Source organism: Entelurus aequoreus, linkage group LG19 (assembly GCF_033978785.1).
Source record: "Entelurus aequoreus isolate RoL-2023_Sb linkage group LG19, RoL_Eaeq_v1.1, whole genome shotgun sequence".
NCBI classification, from domain to species: domain Eukaryota; kingdom Metazoa; phylum Chordata; class Actinopteri; order Syngnathiformes; family Syngnathidae; genus Entelurus; species Entelurus aequoreus.
The window spans coordinates 8,837,073-8,848,172 of record NC_084749.1 but is presented as its reverse complement, the minus strand read 5'-3'; the positions used below and the strand labels follow the sequence as shown (position 1 = coordinate 8,848,172).

Genomic DNA, 11,100 nt, shown 5'->3' with positions numbered 1-11,100 from the left:
GCATGATATCTGCTACCAGAGAATCGCATGATATCTGCTACCAGAGAATCGCATGATATCTGCTACCAGAGAATCGCATGATATCTGCTGCCAGAGAATCGCATGATATCTGCTGCCAGAGAATCGCATATCTGCTACCAGTGAATCGCATGATATCTGCTACCAGAGAATGGCATGATATCTGCTACCAGAGAATCGCATGATATCTGCTACCAGAGAATCGCATGATATCTGCTGCCAGAGAATCGCATGATATCTGCTGCCAGAGAATCGCATGATATCTGCTGCCAGAGAATCGCATGATATCTGCTGCCGGAGAATCGCATGATATCTGCTGCCGGAGAATCGCATGATATCTGCTACCAGAGAATCGCATGATATCTGCTACCAGAGAACCGCATGATATCTGCTGCCAGAGAATCGCGTGATATCTGCTACCAGAGAACCGCATGATATCTGCTACCAGAGAATCGCATGATATCTGCTACCAGAGAATCGCGTGATATCTGCTACCAGAGAATCGCGTGATATCTGCTACCAGAGAATCGCATGATATCTGCTACCAGAGAACCGCATGATATCTGCTACCAGAGAATCGCATATCTGCTACCAGTGAATCGCATGATATCTGCTACCAGAGAATCGCATGATATCTGCTGCCAGAGAATCGCATGATATCTGCTACCAGAGAATCGCATGATATCTGCTGCCAGAGAATCGCATGATATCTGCTACCAGAGAATCGCATGATATCTGCTACCAGAGAATCGCATGATATCTGCTACCAGAGAATCGCATGATATCTGCTACCAGAGAATCGCATGATATCTGCTGCCAGAGAATCGCATGATATCTGCTACCAGAGAATCGCATGATATCTGCTGCCAGAGAATCGCATGATATCTGCTACCAGAGAATCGCATGATATCTGCTACCAGAGAATCGCATGATATCTGCTACCAGAGAATCGCATGATATCTGCTACCAGAGAATCGCATGATATCTGCTACCAGAGAATCGCATGATATCTGCTGCCAGAGAATCGCATGATATCTGCTGCCAGAGAATCGCATGATATCTGCTGCCAGAGAATCGCATGATATCTGCTGCCGGAGAATCGCATGATATCTGCTACCGGAGAATCGCATGATATCTGCTGCCGGAGAATCGCATGATATCTGCTGCCAGAGAATCGCATGATATCTGCTACCGGAGAATCGCATGATATCTGCTGCCAGAGAATCGCATGATATCTGCTGCCAGAGAATCGCATTATATCTGCTGCCAGAGAATCGCATGATATCTGCTGCCAGAGAATCGCATGATATCTGCTGCCAGAGAATCGCATGATATCTGCTACCAGAGAATCGCATGATATCTGCTGCCAGAGAATCGCATGATATCTGCTGCCAGAGAATCGCATGATATCTGCTGCCAGAGAATCGCATGATATCTACTACCAGAGAACCGCATGATATCTGCTACCAGAGAATCGCATGATATCTGCTGCCAGAGAATCGCATGATATCTGCTACCAGAGAATCGCATGATATCTGCTGCCAGAGAATCGCATGATATCTGCTACCAGAGAATCGCATGATATCTGCTGCCAGAGAATCGCATGATATCTGCTGCCATTTCCTAGCAGCGTCACATAAAACTACTTTTCCCCGATGATATCAACTCGGAGGTTTTTAGCTGACTGATGATTTAAATTGTTGTATGAAATAAAAATCATATTTCCAATGTCCGACCCAACATGGAACATTTCAGGAAGATCGGCGCGCGTGAAAGGAAGTTATGACCGTTATAATTTTCCGCCACAAGGGGACGATATTGGTGTCGATATCAACTCCTCGCCGTGATCAGACTCCAGCCTAAAATATTTCTGTCAGTTTGGACATGTGATCGTCTTAAGTGCAGCGATGTCACTTTGATGGTCGCCGCCAGGCTCCGCCCACTACCAATTTATTTCGATACTTTTCAAAATAAAAGAGGACCACAAAAAATGTCATTGTTGTCTTTATTTGAACAAAAAAATCTTAGGGTACATTTTATTATTGTAGTTTAGTTCTTAAATAAAATAGTGAACATACTAGACAACTTGACTTTTAGTAGTAAGTAAACCAACAAGGACTCCTAATTAGTCTGCTGACATATGCAGTAACATGTTGTGTCATTTATCTACCTATTATTTTGTCTACATTATGAGGGACAAACTGTAAAAATTGATTATTAATCCACTTGTTCATTTACTGTTGATATCTGCTTATTTTCTGTTTCAACATGTTCTCTTCTTTGAACTGTTCTGTAACCAAAGGCGATGGCTGTTTACGACCCCCCTCCCTTAGAAACAGCTGTTGCCATGTAATCAGGGAAAAGTCCAAATAAAAGAGGAGGCGTACTATCTTTCGTCAGAGCGTGGTGGGACACTGTGCAAGGGTACAGGTGTACGCGTTTCTCCTCAATTGAGCCAAATTTAATTCTGTCTCTGTTTTAATTCCTTGCTTCTTGTCTTGTTTAATAAATGTCATCAGTGTTTTAACCTGACAGTGTTCAATAGTTTTCATGAACCACAAGCAGTGGGCTGGATAGTTGGGATGTTGTTTGTGCTACGGCACCATCTTCTGGACCGGTTTGCTCACGGCATGTTGACAATGTACTTCCGTCCATAGCGTTTCTACTTAGGGCTGTGAATCTTTGGGCGCCGCACGATTCGATTCTCGTTTCAAAATCAATACTTTTTCAATAACATTGGATGTCAGTTCTATGATGAACGACATTCCTCCATAAAATAGATAAACAGCTTTGGTACATTTTTCTATATTACTTCAAAGAAAACTGGTTTTAATAACATTTTACCCCAACATTTAATATCCCACACTTTTCTAAAGTTAAAGTTTACAGCAGATACAGATCATCTACATCTACTACATCATTTGTCTGAGTGGCTGCACGGGACAGATTGAATTTTTAAAATTGAATTTTTTGAAGCGATGAAGAATCGTTACAAATAAGAATCGCGATTCATTCGAAAATCCAATTTTATTCTTACACCTCTAATTTTATTTGTTAGGATTCTTCCTTCGTCACTCCAAGCAACGTTAGCAAGTTTTACAATATAACTAAAACTATTCTTACTCACTAAACCTTCCAATGTGGGATGTCTGTGCGTATATTCGTACGTGGTATCGTAATGTAATCAAGCTAGCGTCGTTAGCCTTAGCTAATATGCTAACACATTTACGAGTGTCTGTGTTAGCATTATTAACTTACAATAACATTATTTTTGTGTTGTTTCACTTTCACAAATTCACCAAAACGTCACCGTGGAGTTATTGAGTCTGTCTAGCTGACCAGGACTTCTGTTTTGTTTGATCAGCCGTTTTACTGCCCTGTTACATACACCGTTGTGTGTAAATAAACATTTACAGAATATTTCTGTGTAAATAACTCATTTCACAATATATATATATCTGCCACTTATAGTCCGGTGCGGCTAATATATGGAAACATGTGTTTTTCTTCTAAAATCTAGTGGGTGTGGCTTATATAGTCCGGAATATACGGTCATTTTCGGTATCTCCAAACAGAATGTTTGTGGTTTCGTGGTTTTTAGAAGGAAATATCTAGGATGTAGCAGGAAGTTGCGCATCTACAAGAATATTTAATAACATTTAATAACATGCTAGTTCTCCAACATTCCACAGCATTTCATTCCAGCTTCCAGTCCCGCCTTTTATTGGCAATCATGTCAACGTCTGCTCTGCTTCAAATAGTCTTCATTGTTCAGTGGTGTGACGCTCCTGCTCATCCAGTCACTCAAGTGCCAAATGAAAACAAGCATGGAGACGTTTCAGCGGGTGAAATCATTCAGAGCCAAATAAGTCCACTCTGCAAATATTACATACAGTAGGTCGCTTCTTCTCAATAAATGTGTCATGTTCATTGTAAAGATAAGCAACAATGGCCAACAAAAATAGAACTTATTCATGTTTGTGCGTGTACGTACAGATATATATATATATATATATATGTATGTATATCTGCATGTACACATATGGATGTATGTACAGTATATATGTATGTATACCTGTATGTACACATATAGATGTATGTATATCTGCATGTATAGATATAGATGTATGTAAATCTGCATGTACACATATAGATGTATATATAGATGTATGTATGTATATCTGCATGTACACATATAGATGTATGTATGTATATCATATAGATATATATATAGATGTATGTATATATGTATGTACACATAGATTATGTAACTCTGTATGTATATAAATATGTATATCTGCATGTAAACATAGGTGTATGTATATACCTGTATGTATGTACACATATACATGTACAGTATGTATATACACAGATGTATATATATCTGCATGTACACTTATAGATGTATGTACATCTGCATGTACAATTATAGATGTATGTATATATGTATGTACACATATGTATGTATATTTGCATGTACACATATAGGTGTATGTATATCTGCATGTACACATAGATGTATGTATATATGTATGTACACATATAGACTTATGTACACATATAGGTGTATGTATATCTGCATGTACACATAGATGTACAGTATGTATATCTGCATGTACACATAGATGTATGTATATATGTACATATGTACACATGTAGACTTATGTACACATATAGGTGTATGTATATCTGCATGTACACATAGATGTATGTATATATGTATGTACACATATAGATGTATGTACTGTACTGTATATATGTATGTACACATATAGGTGTATGTATATCTACATGTACACATTGTATGTATATCTGTATGTACACATATAGATGTATGTATATCTGCATGTACACATAGATGTATGTATATATGTATGTATATATGTATGTACACATATAGACTTATGTACACATATAGGTGTATGTATATCTGCATGTACACATAGATGTACAGTATGTATATCTGCATGTACACATAGATGTATGTATATATGTATGTACAAATATAGATGTATGTACTGTACTGTATATATGTATGTACACATATAGGTGTATGTATATCTACATGTACACATTGTATGTATATCTGTATGTACACATATAGATGTATGTATATCTGCATGTACACATATAGATGTATGTATATCTGCATGTACACAGATGTATGTATATCTGTATGTAAACATAGGTGTATGTATATATGTATGTAAACATATAGATGTATGTATATCTGCATGTAAACATAGGTGTATGTACATGTACACTTATAGGTGTATGTATATCTGCATGTACACTTATAGATGTATGTATATATGTATGTACACATTGATTTATGTATATATGTTTGTACACATATAGATGTATGTATATCTGCATGTACCCTTATAGATTTATGTATATACGTATGTACACAGATTTATGTAAATATGTATGTACACAAATAGATGTATGTATATCTGCATGTACACATGTAGATGTATGTATATCTGTATGTATAGAAATATGTATATCGGCATGTAAACATAGGTGTATGTATATATGTATGTAAACATATAGATGTATGTATATCTGCATGTAAACATAGATGTATATATGTACACATATACTGTATGTATGTATATCTGCATGTAAACATAGATGTATATATGTACACATATACTGTATGTATGTATATCTGCATGTACACTTATAGATGTATGTATATATGTATGTACACATAGATGTATGTATATCTGAATGTACACATTGTATGTATATATGTATGTACACATAGATTTATGTATAGCTGTATGTACACATATAGATGTATGTATATCTGCATGTATAGATATAGATGTATGTATAGATATAGATATATGTACACATATAGATGTATGTATATCTGCATGTATAGATATAGATGTATGTATAGATGTATGTATAGATATAGATGTATGTATAGATATAGATGTATGTATAGATATAGATGTATGTACAGATATAGATGTATGTATATCTGCATGTATAGATATAGATGTATGTATAGATATAGATGTATGTATAGATGTATGTATATCCGCACGTACAGTAACTGGTGTGGATGTGAAGGCACTTCCTTGGCAAGACGTAGTTCCATGATGGCGGCACCTGTGTGAGGACAAAGACTTTAAGTAAAGTGTGGAGTGACGGATGATGAAGATGAAGACGAGGATGAAGTGGACTAATCCACTTCACAAATCGTGACTCAAGCGTGAATCACGGAGAAGCTCTTCAAACGTGATGTGTGGACGTCCGACAGATTGTTCCCGAGAGGCCGACTCATTACGTGATTCACTCCACAGACCATTTTCTCATTAATATCTGAGGAAGATGAAGAGCAATCACTCCTGCTAAGTGGCAGCCTGGAGAGTCCTCATCCAGTCATGCTGGACTCTGGACTAAACCACACCTCATCCAGTCATGCTGGACTCTGGACTAAACCACACCTCATCCAGTCATGCTGGTCTCTGGACTAAACCACACCTCATCCAGTCATGCTGGTCTCTGGACTAAACCACACCTCATCCAGTCATGCTGGTCTCTGGACTAAACCACACCTCATCCAGTCATGCTGGTCTCTGGACTAAACCACACCTCATCCAGTCATGCTGGACTCTGGACTAAACCACACCTCATCCAGTCCTGCTGGACTCTGGACTAAACCACACCTCATCCAGTCATGCTGGACTCTGGACTAAACCACACCTCATCCAGTCATGCTGGTCTCTGGACTAAACCACACCTCATCCAGTCATGCTGGTCTCTGGACTAAACCACACCTCATCCAGTCCTGCTGGACTCTGGACTAAACCACACCTCATCCAGTCATGCTGGACTCTGGACTAAACCACACCTCATCCAGTCATGCTGGTCTCTGGACTAAACCACACCTCATCCAGTCATGCTGGTCTCTGGACTAAACCACACCTCATCCAGTCCTGCTGGACTCTGGACTAAACCACACCTCATCCAGTCATGCTGGACTCTGGACTAAACCACACCTCATCCAGTCCTGCTGGTCTCTGGACTAAACCACACCTCATCCAGTCCTGCTGGACTCTGGACTAAACCACACCTCATCCAGTCCTGCTGGACTCTGGACTAAACCACACCTCATCCAGTCATGCTGGACTCTGGACTAAACCACACCTCATCCAGTCATGCTGGACTCTGGACTAAACCACACCTCATTGAGTCATGGTGGACTGTGGACAAGTTCTTCACTAAACCACACCTCATTGAGTCATGCTGGACTGTGGACAAGTTCTTCACTAAACCACACTTCATTGAGTCATGCTGGTCTGTGGACAAGTTCTTCACTAAACCACACTTCATTGAGTCATGCTGGTCTGTGGACAAGTTCTGGACTAAACCACACTTCATTGAGTCATGCTGGACTGTGGACTAAACCACACCTCATCGAGTCATGCTGGACTCTGGACTAAACCACACTTCATCGAGTCATGCTGGACTCTGGACAAGTTCTGGACTAAACCACACCTCATTGAGTCATGCTGGACTGTGGACAAGTTCTTCACTAAACCACACCTCATTGAGTCATGCTGGACTGTGGACAAGTTCTTCACTAAACCACACTTCATTGAGTCATGCTGGTCTGTGGACAAGTTCTGGACTAAACCACACTTCATTGAGTCATGCTGGACTGTGGACAAGTTCTGGACTAAACCACACTTCATTGAGTCATGCTGGACTGTGGACAAGTTCTGGACTAAACCACACTTCATTGAGTCATGCTGGACTGTGGACACGTTCTGGACTAAACCACACTTCATTGAGTCATGGTGGACTGTGGACAAGTTCTGGACTAAACCACACTTCATTGAGTCATGCTGGTCTGTGGACAAGTTCTGGACTAAACCACACTTCATTGAGTCATGCTGGACTGTGGACAAGTTCTGGACTAAACCACACTTCATTGAGTCATGCTGGACTGTGGACAAGTTCTGGACTAAACCACACTTCATTGAGTCATGCTGGACTGTGGACAAGTTCTGGACTAAACCACACTTCATTGAGTCATGCTGGACTGTGGACAAGTTCTGGACTAAACCACACTTCATTGAGTCATGCTGGACTGTGGACAAGTTCTGGACTAAACCACACTTCATTGAGTCATGCTGGACTGTGGACAAGTTCTGGACTAAACCACACTTCATTGAGTCATGCTAGACTCTGGACAAGTTCTGGACTAAACCACACTTCATTGAGTCATGCTGGACTGTGGACAAGTTCTGGACTAAACCACACTTCATTGAGTCATGCTAGACTCTGGACAAGTTCTGGACTAAACCACACTTCATTGAGTCATGCTGGACTGTGGACAAGTTCTGGACTAAACCACACTTCATTGAGTCATGCTAGACTCTGGACAAGTTCTGGACTAAACCACACTTCATTGAGTCATGCTGGACTGTGGACAAGTTCTGGACTAAACCACACTTCATTGAGTCATGGTGGACTGTGGACAAGTTCTGGACTAAACCACACTTCATTGAGTCATGGTGGACTGTGGACAAGTTCTGGACTAAACCACACTTCATTGAGTCATGCTGGACTGTGGACAAGTTCTGGACTAAACCACACTTCATTGAGTCATGCTGGACTGTGGACAAGTTCTGGACTAAACCGCAGTTTCATCCTCCCTGACTGGAACAACTTCCAGTGCTGGAATGTGAAAGGTTGTCCTGTGGACCTGCTCGTCTCCTGACAACCAACGTCCACTGCAGTGGACATTTGGGTTACACATAACCCACCCAAATGTGTTGGAATAGACCAACATTGAAGTGTCCACTGCAGTGGACATTTGGGTTACACATATCAGGGCTTTTTGTTCTCCAAAAATGTGTAACTGACAAAAGATATTGACCAAAATCAAGCGTCCACTGTAGTGGACATTTGTGTTGTACTGACTCATATAATATACATATTCTGTACATACCACTGTAGTGTATCATATTGTATATATATCTGTACTGTATCATATTGTATATATCTTTACATACCACTGTACTGTATCATATTGTATACATATTCTGTATATACCACTGTACTGTATCATATTGTATATATATTTACATACCACTGTACTGTATCATGTATACATATTCTGTATATACCACTGCACTGTATCATATTGTATACATATTTACATACCACTGTACTGTATCATGTATACATATTCTGTATATACCACTGTACTGTAGTGGGCGGTATAGCTCGGTTGGTAGAGCGGCCGTGCCAGCAACTTGAGGGTTGCAGGTTCGATCCCCGCTTCCGCCATCCTAGTCACTGCCGTTGTGTCCTTGGGCAAGACACTTTACCCACCTGCTCCCAGTGCCACCCACACTGGTTTGAATGTAACTTAGATATTGGGTTTCACTATGTAAAGCGCTTTGAGTCACTTGAGAAAAAGCGCTATATAAATGTAATTCACTTCACTTCACATACCACTGTACTGTATTATATTGTATACACATGTATATACCACTGTACAGTATTATATTGTATACACATGTATATACCACTGTACTGTATCATATTATATACATTCTGTACATACCACTGTACTGTATCATATTGCATACATCTGTACATACTGTACTGTATCATGTTGTATACATCTGTACATACCACTGTACTGTATCATATTGTATACATCTGTACATACCACTGTACTGTATCATATATACATATTCTGTATATACCACTGTACTGTATCATATATATAGTACATATTCTGTATATACCACTGTACTGTATCATATATACATATTCTGTATATACCACTGTACTGTATCATATTGTATACACGTGTATGTACCACTGTACTGTATCATATTATATACATTCTGTATATATCTCTACTGTATCATATTATATACATATTCTGTATATACCACTGTACTGTATCATATTGTATACACATGTATGTACCACTGTACTGTATCATATTATATACATTATGTATATACCTCTACTGTATCATATTATATACATATTCTGTATATACCACTGTACTGTATCATATTATATACATATTCTGTATACACCACTGTACTGTATCATATTATATACATATTCTGTATATACCACTGTACTGTATCATATTGTATACACATGTATATACCACTCTACTGTATCATATTATATACATATTCTGTATATACCACTCTACTGTATCAAATTATATACATATTATATATATACCACTCTACTGAATCAAATTATATACATATTCTATATACAAACCTATATCCAACAAAAGTGCGTTAGCTGGTGTCGCTAACGTTAGCACGTGATGTTTTGTTAGTGTGATGACGTACACGAGTGCTGACGTGAAAAGATGAGTCATCATATTGCACTCACATGTTCAGGTGTATGATGGCGTGCAGAGAGGACTAACTCACATGTTCAGGTGTATGATGGCGTGCAGAGAGGACTAACTCACATGTTCAGGTGTACGATGGCGTGCAGAGAGGACTAACTCACATGTTCAGGTGTACGATGGCGTGCAGAGAGGACTAACTCACATGTTCAGGTGTACGATGGCGTGCAGAGAGGACTAACTCACATGTTCAGGTGTACGATGGCGTGCAGAGAGGACTAACTCACATGTTCAGGTGTACGATGGCGTGCAGAGAGGACTAACTCACATGTTCAGGTGTACGATGGCGTGCAGAGAGGACTGACTCACATGTTCAGGTGTACGATGGCGTGCAGAGAGGACTGACTCACATGTTCAGGTGTACGATGGCGTGCAGAGAGGACTAACTCACATGTTCAGGTGTACGATGGCGTGCAGAGAGGACTAACTCACATGTTCAGGTGTACGATGGCGTGCAGAGAGGACTAACTCACATGTTCAGGTGTACGATGGCGTGCAGAGAGGACTAACTCACATGTTCAGGTGTATGATGGCGTGCAGAGAGGACTAACTCACATGTTCAGGTGTATGATGGTGTGCAGAGAGGACTAACTCACATGTTCAGGTGTACGATGGCGTGCAGAGAGGACTAACTCACATGTTCAGGTGTATGATGGCGT

At 39.7% G+C, this 11,100-nt stretch overlaps 1 protein-coding gene across 1 annotated transcript in view; it reads right to left on the bottom strand.

The window, feature by feature from the left end:
* Window positions 1-4,980: 4,980 nt before the first annotated feature.
* Window positions 4,981-11,100, bottom strand: part of alkal1 (ALK and LTK ligand 1) — a 53,594-nt gene continuing 47,474 nt past the window's right edge. The window contains exon 10 of the mRNA XM_062027810.1: window positions 4,981-6,144. The gene's annotated coding sequence lies outside the window, so the exon portion shown is untranslated. The remainder of the gene's footprint in view (window positions 6,145-11,100) is intronic.